The sequence below is a fragment of the Miscanthus floridulus genome, chromosome 17, assembly GCF_019320115.1.
Source record: "Miscanthus floridulus cultivar M001 chromosome 17, ASM1932011v1, whole genome shotgun sequence".
Lineage (NCBI taxonomy): Eukaryota > Viridiplantae > Streptophyta > Magnoliopsida > Poales > Poaceae > Miscanthus > Miscanthus floridulus.
Window position 1 is genome coordinate 14,187,482 of NC_089596.1, and position 12,568 is coordinate 14,200,049.

At 43.0% G+C, this 12,568-nt stretch overlaps 1 non-coding gene across 1 annotated transcript; it reads right to left on the reverse strand.

The window, feature by feature from the left end:
• Positions 1 to 9,133: 9,133 nt before the first annotated feature.
• Positions 9,134 to 9,272, reverse strand: LOC136519265 (small nucleolar RNA Z247). The gene has a single exon (XR_010774819.1). It is a non-coding gene; the product is annotated as a small nucleolar RNA Z247 (small nucleolar RNA).
• Between the last annotated feature and the right edge of the window lie 3,296 nt (positions 9,273 to 12,568).

Sequence of the window (12,568 nt, forward strand, 5' to 3'; positions counted from 1 at the left end):
TTACCTAATAAAATGCAAAACAAGTTGATCAAGTACACAGTAGAACCTAACAAGCCCAGCTGCCACTCCCAAGCCAACTTTTCTCCAGAAAGCGAAATGCAGTGAGCAGGCAAAAATGACAAACAACATGTTCTTGCTGATTTTCTAAGATGTCAATTTTGTACACAATGAGAACATGTTTCTTATCAAATGCATGGAAATTCACATAAAAATGGCTTACGAGCATATTTGATTTTGTCATAGTTTTTAGAGATTAATCAATAAGCTGTTAGTTATATACAATATATCTCTCCAAGTTTAACTAAAATGAATGCTCCATTATATGCATTTTTACAGGTCCAAAAAAGGCTCAAATCAACCTAAACCATCTACCGAGCTTACAAGTGGCGCAACACCAACATCTAAAACTGTGAAGGCCAAGGCTAAAACAAAGAGGAAGAGGAAGAATATAGCTAAAGACATTGTCATAAAGCCACTGATACTTGATTGCCCTGCGATGGGCACAAGAAGCAAAATATGTAATCCTACTAGCCCTGCAATGAGCACAAGAAGTAAAAGGTGGCTCAGTTTGTGACTTTCATGTGCCTGCAATGTCGCTTTTAATATGAACTTGATGTATGCATCAAACGATGTGTCGAACTAGTGCACTGTGAAACTGATGTGTGAAAATGATGTATGTGTTGAACACTATGTTGAACTATGTGCTCTGTGTCCCTTTTGAATTTTTAGGATGATGAACTTGTTTAAATTGTGTGCTATGATCAAGTTGACATCATTTAGTATATTTTGATGGGGATCCCATTTTGATGTGATGCATTTATAACAGTAAGTATCGTCACTCTGATTATTTCAGAGCACAGCACTTACTGCAGTAGTCAGGGATTTGCCAAGTTTTTTGTTTGTTCATGTGTATAAGCAATTCCAGCAGTTTTCAGCTAGTTGCAAAGTAGTTCTAATGTTTTCTATCCATATCCTGTTTCTACGCTGAGAAGGCTTTCCTCAAGCAACCTAAGGTTTTCCTCAGGTGAGTCCATGCTTTCTATTCTCCATGAGCGATATGCATTTTGTGATAGTAGATTTCTTCTTAATTTTATAGCTCAAAGAAATATGGCAAGGGTAAGAAGCTAGGCAAAGGAGGCAACCGATTCTGGAAGAGCATTGGCCTTGGCTTCAAGACTCCCAGGGAAGCAATTGAAGGTATAAATGGTTTTAGGGGCAGTTTGGTCATTTTATGTGCCACTTAACGGTGTCAGAGGCAGGAGATGACGGTAAGGTCATATTAGAAAACAAAACTTCAAGTGAGGCTAAATAGGTAATAAATTTTATTTCATGGCTAAAAAAAGAAAGACAATTTTAAACTAGGGCCAAATAAAAAAATTTCTCAAGTTATTATGGGAGAAACTCAAGGTCATTGGCGAGCATTGAAGAGGGAGATAAAAACTCAATGCAAGTACGGGTTAGTGTCAAGCTATCCAATCAATGCAACGACACGTTCGTTGCTGCGCTAGGCTATATAATTGGCCGCTCCATCTGTTTCGGCTTTCGGCCCAAATGTCAATTTGTCTCCTAGCTTTGCGATCAAAGTGCTCAATCTAGCTTGCTTCTTGTTATCAATAAAATAAAATAAAAAACAATCTTGCTTCCTTCACATTTTGTTTTCTGGGTTGCTTTTGTTTTTAAATTTCTTGATTGACTTCATAGAAATGATGTGCTCGCTTCTCGGTTATGTGAAGAGTGAAGACCTCACAAAAGTTATTTGTGTAATGGAGTAGAAGTGTAAAAGTTTACGACACAATTTCTGTCCCAAATTAAAAAGGAATACAACCGATCTGATGTTCGTGGTCATTAGATGTGTGTGACACTACACAACACACCAGCATTCCACTAGTACAGCACGTGGAATAAGAAAGAACCAAAGAGACGGTAGATAGAGAGGTGATGAGCATTTGCACCCCGCCGGCGACACTACTACAAAAACAATATAATTCTCTTGGTTGAGTTTGGTAGATAGAGAGCTGATGAGCATTTGCATTTCATCGATCGGGTTCCATTCCGTTTTTACATGGATATAATCCATGCATCGAGGCGACCTGTTTGGACGACTGTCACTGTCCTCGATCTGACGCCGGCGTACATGGTACATCATCGTCCCGGCCCATCGTCGATGGCGACGGCGGTGAAGAAGCCTGCATGCATGTACATGTATATATACATGCATGTGTGGTGTGTGGACATGTATATATGTACATGTATATATACATGCATGCATGTATACATTATATCCGATATATATCCAGAGGTCGATCTCGGTGCAGCGATAGATCTGACAAGGCAGACGTATTATATACATGCATGTGTGGTGTGTGGACAATGACGGCAACAAATTCAGAGATTAGTCTTTAGTCTAGCAGCGGCCCGCAGGATGCATACTCTGCTACGTATGCGTGCAAGCAAAGCTCACTTTGTGCATCGTCTATATATCATATATATAGCTATCCCAACACTTCGGGACGGACTCTTGAGTTGAGGTTCAGTCAGCTAAAAAGTTAGCAAGCAACCACCGAATGAGACTGGCCTGCTTCCAGCGGTTTCTTCCTACAAATGATTGTCAAATGAGTTATCCTTATAAATAGATTTATAGGCACAACCGGTATTATCAGTCGTCCCTACAAATGACTCGATTTATAGAGACGGCTCTATATTCAGCCGCGCCTACAAATCGATTTGTAGGGACGGATTTGTAGGGGCGGCTCAATATTGAACAGCCCCAACAAATAGACACTGAGTATTAAAAAGTTGTAGATCTCAAAAAGTTATAGATCTCAATATTGAACAGCCCCTAAATTTTTTGATTTGAAATCATCTTGTCAAGGAAAACTACGTTTGAATTTTCAAAAATTTAAAATTTTAATTTTTTAAACGACCTCGGATAGATAAACAGTAAAAATGAAAGTTGTAGATCTTAAAAAGTTATGAACTTTGTAGTTGATAACTTTCTCATTTGAAATCATCTTGTCAAGCAAAACTACATTCGAATTTCTCAAATTTGAAATTCAAATTTTATAAGTGACCTCGGATGGAGAAACTACCAAAATGAAAGTTGTAGATCCCAAAAAGTTATAAAACTTTATAGTTGACAACTTTTTTATTTGAATTAGTTTAGGACCTCAAATAATCAATTTATGCTCAGTTTTGTATAATATGTGGGGAACCAAAATAGATTGTAGACACAAGTGAAAGCTCTAGTTTGGTTTTGATTAATTGATGAAACCTTAAGTGCTAACCTAGTTTATCAAGATGATCATGAGATAGGTAGCACTACTTCAAGTGATGAAGCAATGACGAAGATCATGACGATGGTGATGGCATGATGATGATCAAATGCTTAAACTTGGAAAAGAAGAAAGAGAAAACAAAAGGTTAAAGGCAAAGGTAAAATTATAGGAGCCATTTTGTTTCGATGATCAAGACACTTAGCGAGTGTGATCACATTTAGGATAGATATCCGTACTATTAAGAGGAGTGAAACTCGTATCGAAATGCGGTTATCAAAGTGCCACTAGATGCTCTAATTCATTGCATATGCATTTAGGATCTAGTGGAGTGCGAACACCCTTAAAAATATTTGTAAAAATATGCTAACACATGTGCACAAGGTGATACAATTGGTGGTTGGCACACATGAGCAAGGGTGAAGAAGTTTGAAGTGAAATGGAGTTGGTCGCAAAGATGCTGGCGTCGGTCAACTGACCGGACGCTGGATCACCTAGCGACCAGATGCTGTAGGGCTACGTCCGGTCGTGTTGTCGGATAGCACCGTGACTAGGGTTAAGCACCGGACGCTGGTCTGTATCCGGTCAAGCATGACCGGACGCGTCCGGTCGGCAAAAGATGGTTTTGGGAGCTTACTGGAAACAACCAGACACTGGGGTCTGAGTGTCCGGTCACTTGTGCTGGAGCGTCCGGTCAGTTAATAGCCGTTGAGATCTGGCAGCTCAGGTTTAACTCAGAATGACACATGGCTTACATCAGGCGACTGGACGCTGGATTCAGCATCCGGTCCACTGGACCGGAGCGTCCGGTCACCCTGATCAGTACCCAGTGAAGGGGTACAACGGCTCTTTTTTATGGGGGCTTCTATTTAAGCCCCATGGCCAGTTCTAGCCCACTCTCTTGCATATTTTCATTGACATAGCAACCTTGTGAGCTTAGCCAAAGCCCTCCCACTCATCTCTATCATTGATTCATCATCATTGTGAGATTGGGAGAGAATCCAAGTGCATTGCTTAAGTGATTGCATCTAGTAGCACTTGGTATTCGTGTTGCGCTGCGGATTTTGCTTGTTACTCTTGGTGGTTGCCACCACCTAGATGACTTGGTGCAGTGGTGGAGGATCGGCATGAGTTGGTGATTGTTTGTGGCCGTCTTCGGTGATTGTGAGGGGAGTTATACCTTCCCCGACGGAGCGCCGAAAGGTAACTCTAGTAAATTGCTTGTGTCATTGAGTTACCTCACTTGTGGGTAGGTTCTTGCGGTGTCCTATCATGTGGATGAGGTTTGTGAAACACCTCTTAACCACCGAACCACCAAGTGTTGGTCGACACAACGGGGACGTAGCGTGTTGGCAAGCACGTGAACCTCGGGAGAAAATCGGTTGTCTCTTGCCCATTTGGTATTCTCCCGGTGATTGGTATATATTCACCTTGTGATTGGTTCATCCCTCTACATGTCAGTATAATCACCCTACTCACTCTCTTGCTTTCTTGCAAACTAGTTGTAGCAAGCTCTTTAGTGTAATTAGATTTGAGAGCTTGCTTTGCTATTTAAGTTTGCTTAGTGGAGTTCTTTAGAGTAGAAAGATTGAGAGCTCTTAGTGAGTAGTATCATAGAAAATTATGTGTCTAGCTATCATTACAATTAGAATTGTTGGATAGGTAGCTTGCAACCCTTGTAAAGCTAGAGCAAGTTTGCATTTCGCTTTTGTCATACTAATCAAATTGCTCTAGTTGATTTGTAGATTTTTAAATAGGCTATTCACCCCCCCCCCCTCTAGCCATATTAAGACCTTTCAACAAGTGATCGTGAGGTGCAGTGGTAGAGGAGTTTGTGCATGAGCAAGAGATTGCGGGTTCAAATCCCGGCCGGCTCAATATGGTCATCCCTACAAACCGATTTGTAGGGACTGAAAGAATATCAAAGGCCTTGAAGCGTGCACTTTGTCTCATGCCGCCTGCATGTTAATATAGGCTAGGAATAGCCCCTAGCGTGGCTTACGGAGAGAGAACGACGCATGCTAGGAAGGATCGCGAATCATCACGTCCTAGCGCAAATAACGGCGACGGCTCCTTCCAGGTTGCTATTGTGATCACAGATTACACGGTTCCTATCTTTGGCTATCCTAACTATGGCAACAACCTGAGGTCCACCATATACTTTACAAGTATAACAGATTTGTCTAATACTCCCCCTCAATCACAACTTCCCTAAGTCGAGATGGTACTTGAAATTTTCCAGCTTGCGTACACTTAGTGCCTTAGTAAATCCATCTGCCACTTGATCCTCTGAAGGAACGAAGTCAATCTGCAGGAGCTTGTTATTTACCCTTTCTCTGACAAAATGAAAGTCACTTGAATATGCTTCGTTCTGGCATGGAACACAGGATTGGATGCAAGATACTTGGCGCCCATGTTATCACACCACAGTCGTGCAACAGGTGGACTTGCCACCTTCAATTCCTTTAGTAACGTTTGGATCCACATAACCTCAACAGTTGCATTTGCCAAAGCTTTATATTCAGATTCAGTGCTTGACCTTGATATTGTAGCTTGCTTCTTGGCATGCCATGACACAAGATTATTTTCGATAAAAACTGGAAATCCACCAGTTGATCTTCTATCATCAGGACAACCAGCCCAATCAGAAAAGGACCTTGATCTATTAATTCTTAGACCAAGTTTGACACAAGATTTTAGATACCTTAATATCCTTTTTACTGCCGCCTAGTGAACAGTTGTTGGTGCATGAAGAAACTGACAAACCTTATTTACAGAGAAGGAAATATCTGGTCTTGTCAATGTAAGATACTGAAGGGCGCCCACTATACTTCTGTATCTCATCATATCTTCAGGACCTAGCGGAACTCCTTCATAGATCGAAAGCTTCTCACTAGTGGACAAGTGTGTACTTACAGGTTTGCAATCAGCCATATTTACTCTTCTCAATAAATCATTCACATATTTTTCTTGTGTAAGAATAATTCCATTCGAGGTTTCACTTACTTCAATACCAAGAAAATAGTGTAAGTTGCCCAAGTCCTTTAAAGGAAATTCACTGTGAAGATCCTGAAGAAGAACTGTTACTGCTTCCGGTCTTGAACTTACCACAATTATGTCATCAACATAAATCAGCATAAACATAATGACATCTCCTTTAATGTAGTAGAATAGAGATGTATCTGTCTTAGAACCTTTAAAACCAAGATCACAAAGTTTCTTACTGAGCCATGAGAACCAAGCTCTTGGTGCCTGTTTCAATCCATACAGCACCTTGTCTAGCTTGCATACATAGTCTCGTCGAGTTGGATCTTCATACCTAGGAGGTTGTTTCATATACACCTCCTCTTCAAGTAGTCCATGCAAGAAAGCATTATGTACATCCAGTTGCCTGAGAGTCCACCCCCTAGATACAGCAATAGAAAGAACAACTCGAATGGTAGCAGCTTTAACAACAGGACTGAAAGTATCCTCATAATCAATGCCATATCTTTGCTTAAACCCCTTTGCAACAAGACAAGCTTTATACCTATCCAAGCTGCCATCTTGTTTACGCTTAATTTTATATACCCATTTGCAGTCAATAATATTCTGCCCTTTCTGAGGAGGAACTAGGTGCCAAGTATTATTTTTCATGATAGCATTATATTCAGTATCCATTGCCTGTTTCTAGTTGCTATCTTCTAGAGCTTCCACTATGTTGCAAGGTTCACCAGTAGAGGAGAGAAGAGAATATTTGACTGTACCATCAGTATAAACCTTCTCCTTGCGAATGCCGCTTTGCAAACAGGTCCTGGGACGCTGGATTCACTGAACTTCTCCCCCTACCGAGGGAGCCATAGAAGCTCCGGACTCCTGCGGCACATGATCCGAAGCGGATCCGGTCGGCACCTGCGCCGGGTCCCGTGCAGCAGATGAGCCCCGCGCGATGTCGTCCGCACGCGTGGATGTAGGCGGTTGGCTGGGCCCAGAGTTCCGGGCGGATCCGCCTAACCCGCTTGACGCTGTGGAAGCGCCTGCCACGTCCGTTGCAGGTGCGGGAGGATCAGCCTCGAGGAGGGCACCCGAGGATGCTGCGCCATGTGCACCTTCATGTGTTGGCATGTCTTCCTGCATTTCTTCATCAACTGCACAGATATTGCTAGCAGGATTATTTGGAAAACCAGTCGCATGATCAGTCAAATTACTAGCCCCTGTATTAGTCATGAGAGGATTAAGCAAAAAAGATGGCAGGAGATTAATGTCTTCCTGAAAACGACGGCCGGCGTTAGGGCCAAGATTCTAGAAAGGAAAAAGGGACTCATCGAATGTGACGTCACGAGAGAGATATATACTTTGCCAGAATCTGGGTCAAGACACTTGAAACCCTTGTGAAAAGGACTATATCGGAGGAAGGTGCACTGTTTTGATCGAAACTGGAGTTTGTGATTATTATTTGGTCGTAGGTTGGGCCTCTAAAAGTACGAAAAAGTGAATAATCTGGCTGTTTTTGAAATAGGTGATTTAGAGGCGTGTCATAAGAGAGCACCTTGCTGGGGATGTGGTTAATTAAATATGTGGCTGAGATGAAAGCATCCCCCAGAATTTTAGTGGCATAAAGGCGTGTGCAAGGAGAGCGAGCCCAACCTCGACGATGTGGCGATGCTTACGCTCAGCTGCGCCATTCTGCTGATGCGTGTGAGGGCAGGAAATATGGTGTGTGATGCTGACTTGAGCAAAGAAAGGATGGAGTTTCTGATACTCGCCCCTCCAGTCTATCTGCATAGTGATGATTTTTCGGTTAAAGAGGTGCTCAACAAGGGATTGAAATTCTCGAAACTTTGAAAAAACTTCAGATTTAAACTTAAGGAGATATATCCAGGTGAACTTACTATAATCATCAATGAAACTCACATAATATTTGTGTCCACCAACAGAATTTAGCGTTGGGCCCCACACATCAGAGTAAACAAGTTCTAAAGGATGCTGTGAAACAGTACTAGAATTAGGAAAAGGCAACTGATGACTTTTAGCCTTCTGACATGCATCACACACCGAATGTTTATTTGAATCCAACAAAACAGGAAGATTAAATTGTCTAATGACTTTCTCCACGATCGGAGTAGCCGGATGACCTAAACGATGATGCCATCTATCAAAGGAGACTTTCACAGCACTATAGGCTTGCTTTATTTGGCGCCCAGCACGAAGAGGATAGAGCCCATGATCACACCGTCCTCTAAGCAGAAGTTTCTTCGTTGCCTGATCCTTAATAAAAAAGAAATCAGGGTGAAATTCTATAAAAGCTAAATTGTCAGAGGTGAGGCGATGAACAGAGACAAGATTTTTGTTGGCTTTAGGAACATAGAGGACATTTGTTAGATGAAGATCACGACTAGGGGTTGTAACAATAGAATGACCAATGCGACTAATTTCCATACCTGCCCCACTCGCCGTGTGGATCTGATCATGGCCCTTGTACCTATCATGAACTGACAGTTTCTCCAGGTTGCTAGTAATGATGTCTGTGGCGCCGGAGTCCATGTACTAGTTGGTGTCTACTCCATAGGATGTAGTTGCACCTACATATTTTTCATCTGGTACAAACTATTCATCAAATCTGTACCAACAAATGTCAGCCTCGTGGCCCTTCTTTTTGCAAACCTGACACCTTGGCCTGCTGTCCGGCCCACGTGTGTTGTTGTTGGCGCCATTAGGGGTGCCATGTTGTTGACGAGGTGGCCCGCTGGAGCGCCCACGCCCGTGACCAGAAGACCCGCCGCGCGAGCGCCCTCCACCACCGTGTCCTCGCGATGTGCCGCGCCCCCTGCTGGCCGAATTGATGGAGGAACGCTCGTCGGGTTGTAGCAGATCCATTCGCTGCTCGAATGCGAGCAGTTGGGAGTACGCCTCTCCCACGCTGAGTGGTTCGATCCTGACGGTGAGGGACATGACGGTCGGGTTGTAGTCGTAGTCGAGCCCGACGAGGATGTAGGAGACCAGTTCATCGTTGTCGATGGTCTTCCCAGTAGATGTGATCTCATCAGCGAGAGACCGCATCTTGCCGACATATTCAGCCATGGAGAGGTTGCCCTTCTTCATCGTGGCGAGCGCAATTCTGGTGTTGACGACGCGCGCTCGAGTCATCGAGGAGAACATCCCCTCGACGGCTCTCCATGTTTCAGCAGCAGTCTTGCAAGCGGTTAGCTGAGACTGAATAGAACTTGACATATTTGAAATTAAATACCCTAGGACATGTTGATCCGTAGCAACCCACTCTTCATAGGCGGGATTGGAGACCTCCACTTCTTTGCCATCCTTTGTCTCCTTGATCATGGTTGTGGGGGCCTTTGTTGCACCTATGAGGAAACCCTCCAGGCGCGCGCCCCTCACGGCTGCGAGAACTTGCATGCACCATAGCGCGAAGTTGGTCTTCGTCAACTTCTCGGAGACCCCTTGGCCGGCCAGGGGATTGATGGCGACGGTGGAATAGGATGTTGACATGGCGGGGGTTTGATTGGATTGGATCTAAGTGTAGGCTTTGATACCATGAAAGATTATCAGAGGGCTTGAAGCGTGCACTTTGTCTCGTGCCGCCTACATGTTAATATAGGCCAGGAATAACCCCTGGCGTGGCTTACAGAGAGGGAACGACGCATGCTAGGAAGGATCGCGAATCATCACGTCCTAGCGCAAATAACGGCGACGACTCCTTCTAGGTTGTTGTCGTGATCACAGATTACAAGGTTTCTATCTTTGGCTATCCTAACTATGGCAACAACCTGAGGCCCACCATATACTTTACAAGTATAACAGATTTGTCTAATAAGGACAGCTGATAACACCAATCGCCTCTACAAATCGAGACGGCCGAGGAACCTCCTCTATAAATACATAATTTAAAGAGATGTTTGGGTAGGGATGGCTAAGCAAACCGCTCACAACGACAATATAATTCTGTTGGTTGAGTTTGGTAGATAGAGAGCTGATGAGCATTTGCATTTCATCGATCGGGTTCCATTCCGTTTTTACATGGATATAATCCATGCATCGAGGCGACCTGTTTGGACGACTGTCACTGTCCTCGATCTGACGCCGGCGTACATGGTCATCATCGTCCCGGCCCATCGTCGATGGCGACGGCGGTGAAGAAGTCTGCATGCATGTACATGTATATATTTAATATTATATCCGATATATATCCAGAGGTCGATCTCGGTGCAGCGATAGATCTGACAAGGCAGACGTATTATATACATGCATGTGTGTGGTGTGTGGACAATGACGGCAACAAATTCAGAGATTAGTCTTTAGTCTAGCAGCGGCCCGCAGGATGCATACTCTGCTACGTATGCGTGCAAGCAAGGCTCACTTTGTGCATCGTATATATATCAGATATATAGCTATCCCAACACTTTGGGACGGACTCTTGAGTTGAGATTCAGTCAGCTAAAAAGTTAGCAAGCAACCACGGAATGAAACTGGCCTGCTTCCAGCTTGTTCCTAAGGTCCTGTTCGCTTAGAGAAATCTAGATGAATCTGGAGGTATTTGTGAGAGAAAAATACTATTTCGGATGAAAAAAAAAACAGATCAAAACGGATTTAAGGGCACGCGAACGAGCACTTGCACACCACCAGTAGCACAAAGTCTACTAACTCTCGTCAGAAAGCGCCTAAAACCCTCTCTGAGCTGAAAGCATCATCAGGAAACAGGCCATGCACTCGGACGACGACCTACATACCCACGCATGTAGCCAATGCAAAGCCAGCTAGGTCTCTCAATCAGCTATATATGACACTAGAGACCAGGCAAGTGGAGCAAGTAAGTTCCTAGCAATATATGGACGATGATGGTGCAGTGGTTATATGCTACTTAGGCCTCGTTTAGATTGCGAAAAAAAGTGAATCCGATGAATAGTATCACTTTCGTCTTATTTGACAAATATTGTCCAATCGTGGACCAACTAGGCTCAAAAGATTCATCTCGTGATTTCCAACTAAACTGTGTAATTAGTTATTTTTTTACCTACATTTAATACTCCATGCAAGTGGCTAAAAATTGATGTGATGAAGAGAGAGTGAAAAAACTTGGAATTTGGAATGCATCTAAACGAGGCCTTACTACGAGAAGCTAGCTAGAATCTAGATATAGCTGCAACAAATGGTGACTGACGGCGACGACGACACAGCATTACGTTGCTGGAGAGCGCCGGTGAAGGGTGATGACCGGTAAATAAGGCCTTATTTAGTTGGTCTCAAAAAAAAAAAACTCACTCTCTATTCCATTGAATATTTAAATATATACATAGAGTATTAAATATAGACTAAAAAATAATTTTACATAGTTTGCGACTGATTTACGAAATGAATCTTTTAAGCTTAATTAGCTCATTATTTGACAACATAGTGCTACAGTGCATACATGTGCTAATAATAGATTAATTAGGCTTAATAAATTTGTCTCACATAACGCTATATGACACCTGACGTTACGTCTCCTGATTTAAACGAGCGTTGCTGGCGAAATTTTATACTGCTTTCCGAACCAGCTGACAGCACGTATCAAAGGCGCCGAAAGCTACACTGCATGCGCAGATAGTTCCGAGTCCCGATGTACCCACTATCGTCTCTTTGAAGACCGTACCCAGTACGTACACGTAAACTAGTGTGTTCTTAGGGCAGTCCCAATAATATATCGATGATGGTTTCTATCCTTATTAAATGACTTGCCACGTAAGTAAAATGTTAATATGGTAACATAATTAATGAAGAAAAAGAGCAAAAATTCTAGAAATAATTTCCTTATAAAAAAATTAGGTCTTCTCTTGACCTAATGCACCCAGAAACTATGAAATCGCAATTGGAGAGAAATCACCAGTTTCTAAGGAGCTCATGCCGCGCTCCCATTGAAGGAAGAAGATAGAGTTAGGAGAGAGAAAGAGAAAATAATTATTACTCATAAAAGCTATGGATTGAAAAACAATATTTTTTTTGTGTGATATCCTATGTTATAAAAACTATTAATTTCTTTCGTTAAAACTGCACTTAACGCTGATACTACCTCCGCCCTCCTGTCACAAATGCCTAAAACTCTTCTGAGCTGGCTGACTTTCGCTCCGGCCAACCGCCGGCGAGTCGAGGGCACGCGTGCGGCGACCGCGCGACACCACCCAGTAGCCGACCCGACCGCCTTTACATTCTCAAAAATCCATCTCAATATACAGTACTGTACATGTAGTCCTGTACTACTCAGGCCTCTGTTTAAATCTAGAGCTTAAAGTTTTAGGGTATCACATTAAGTGTCACGGAAGGTATTG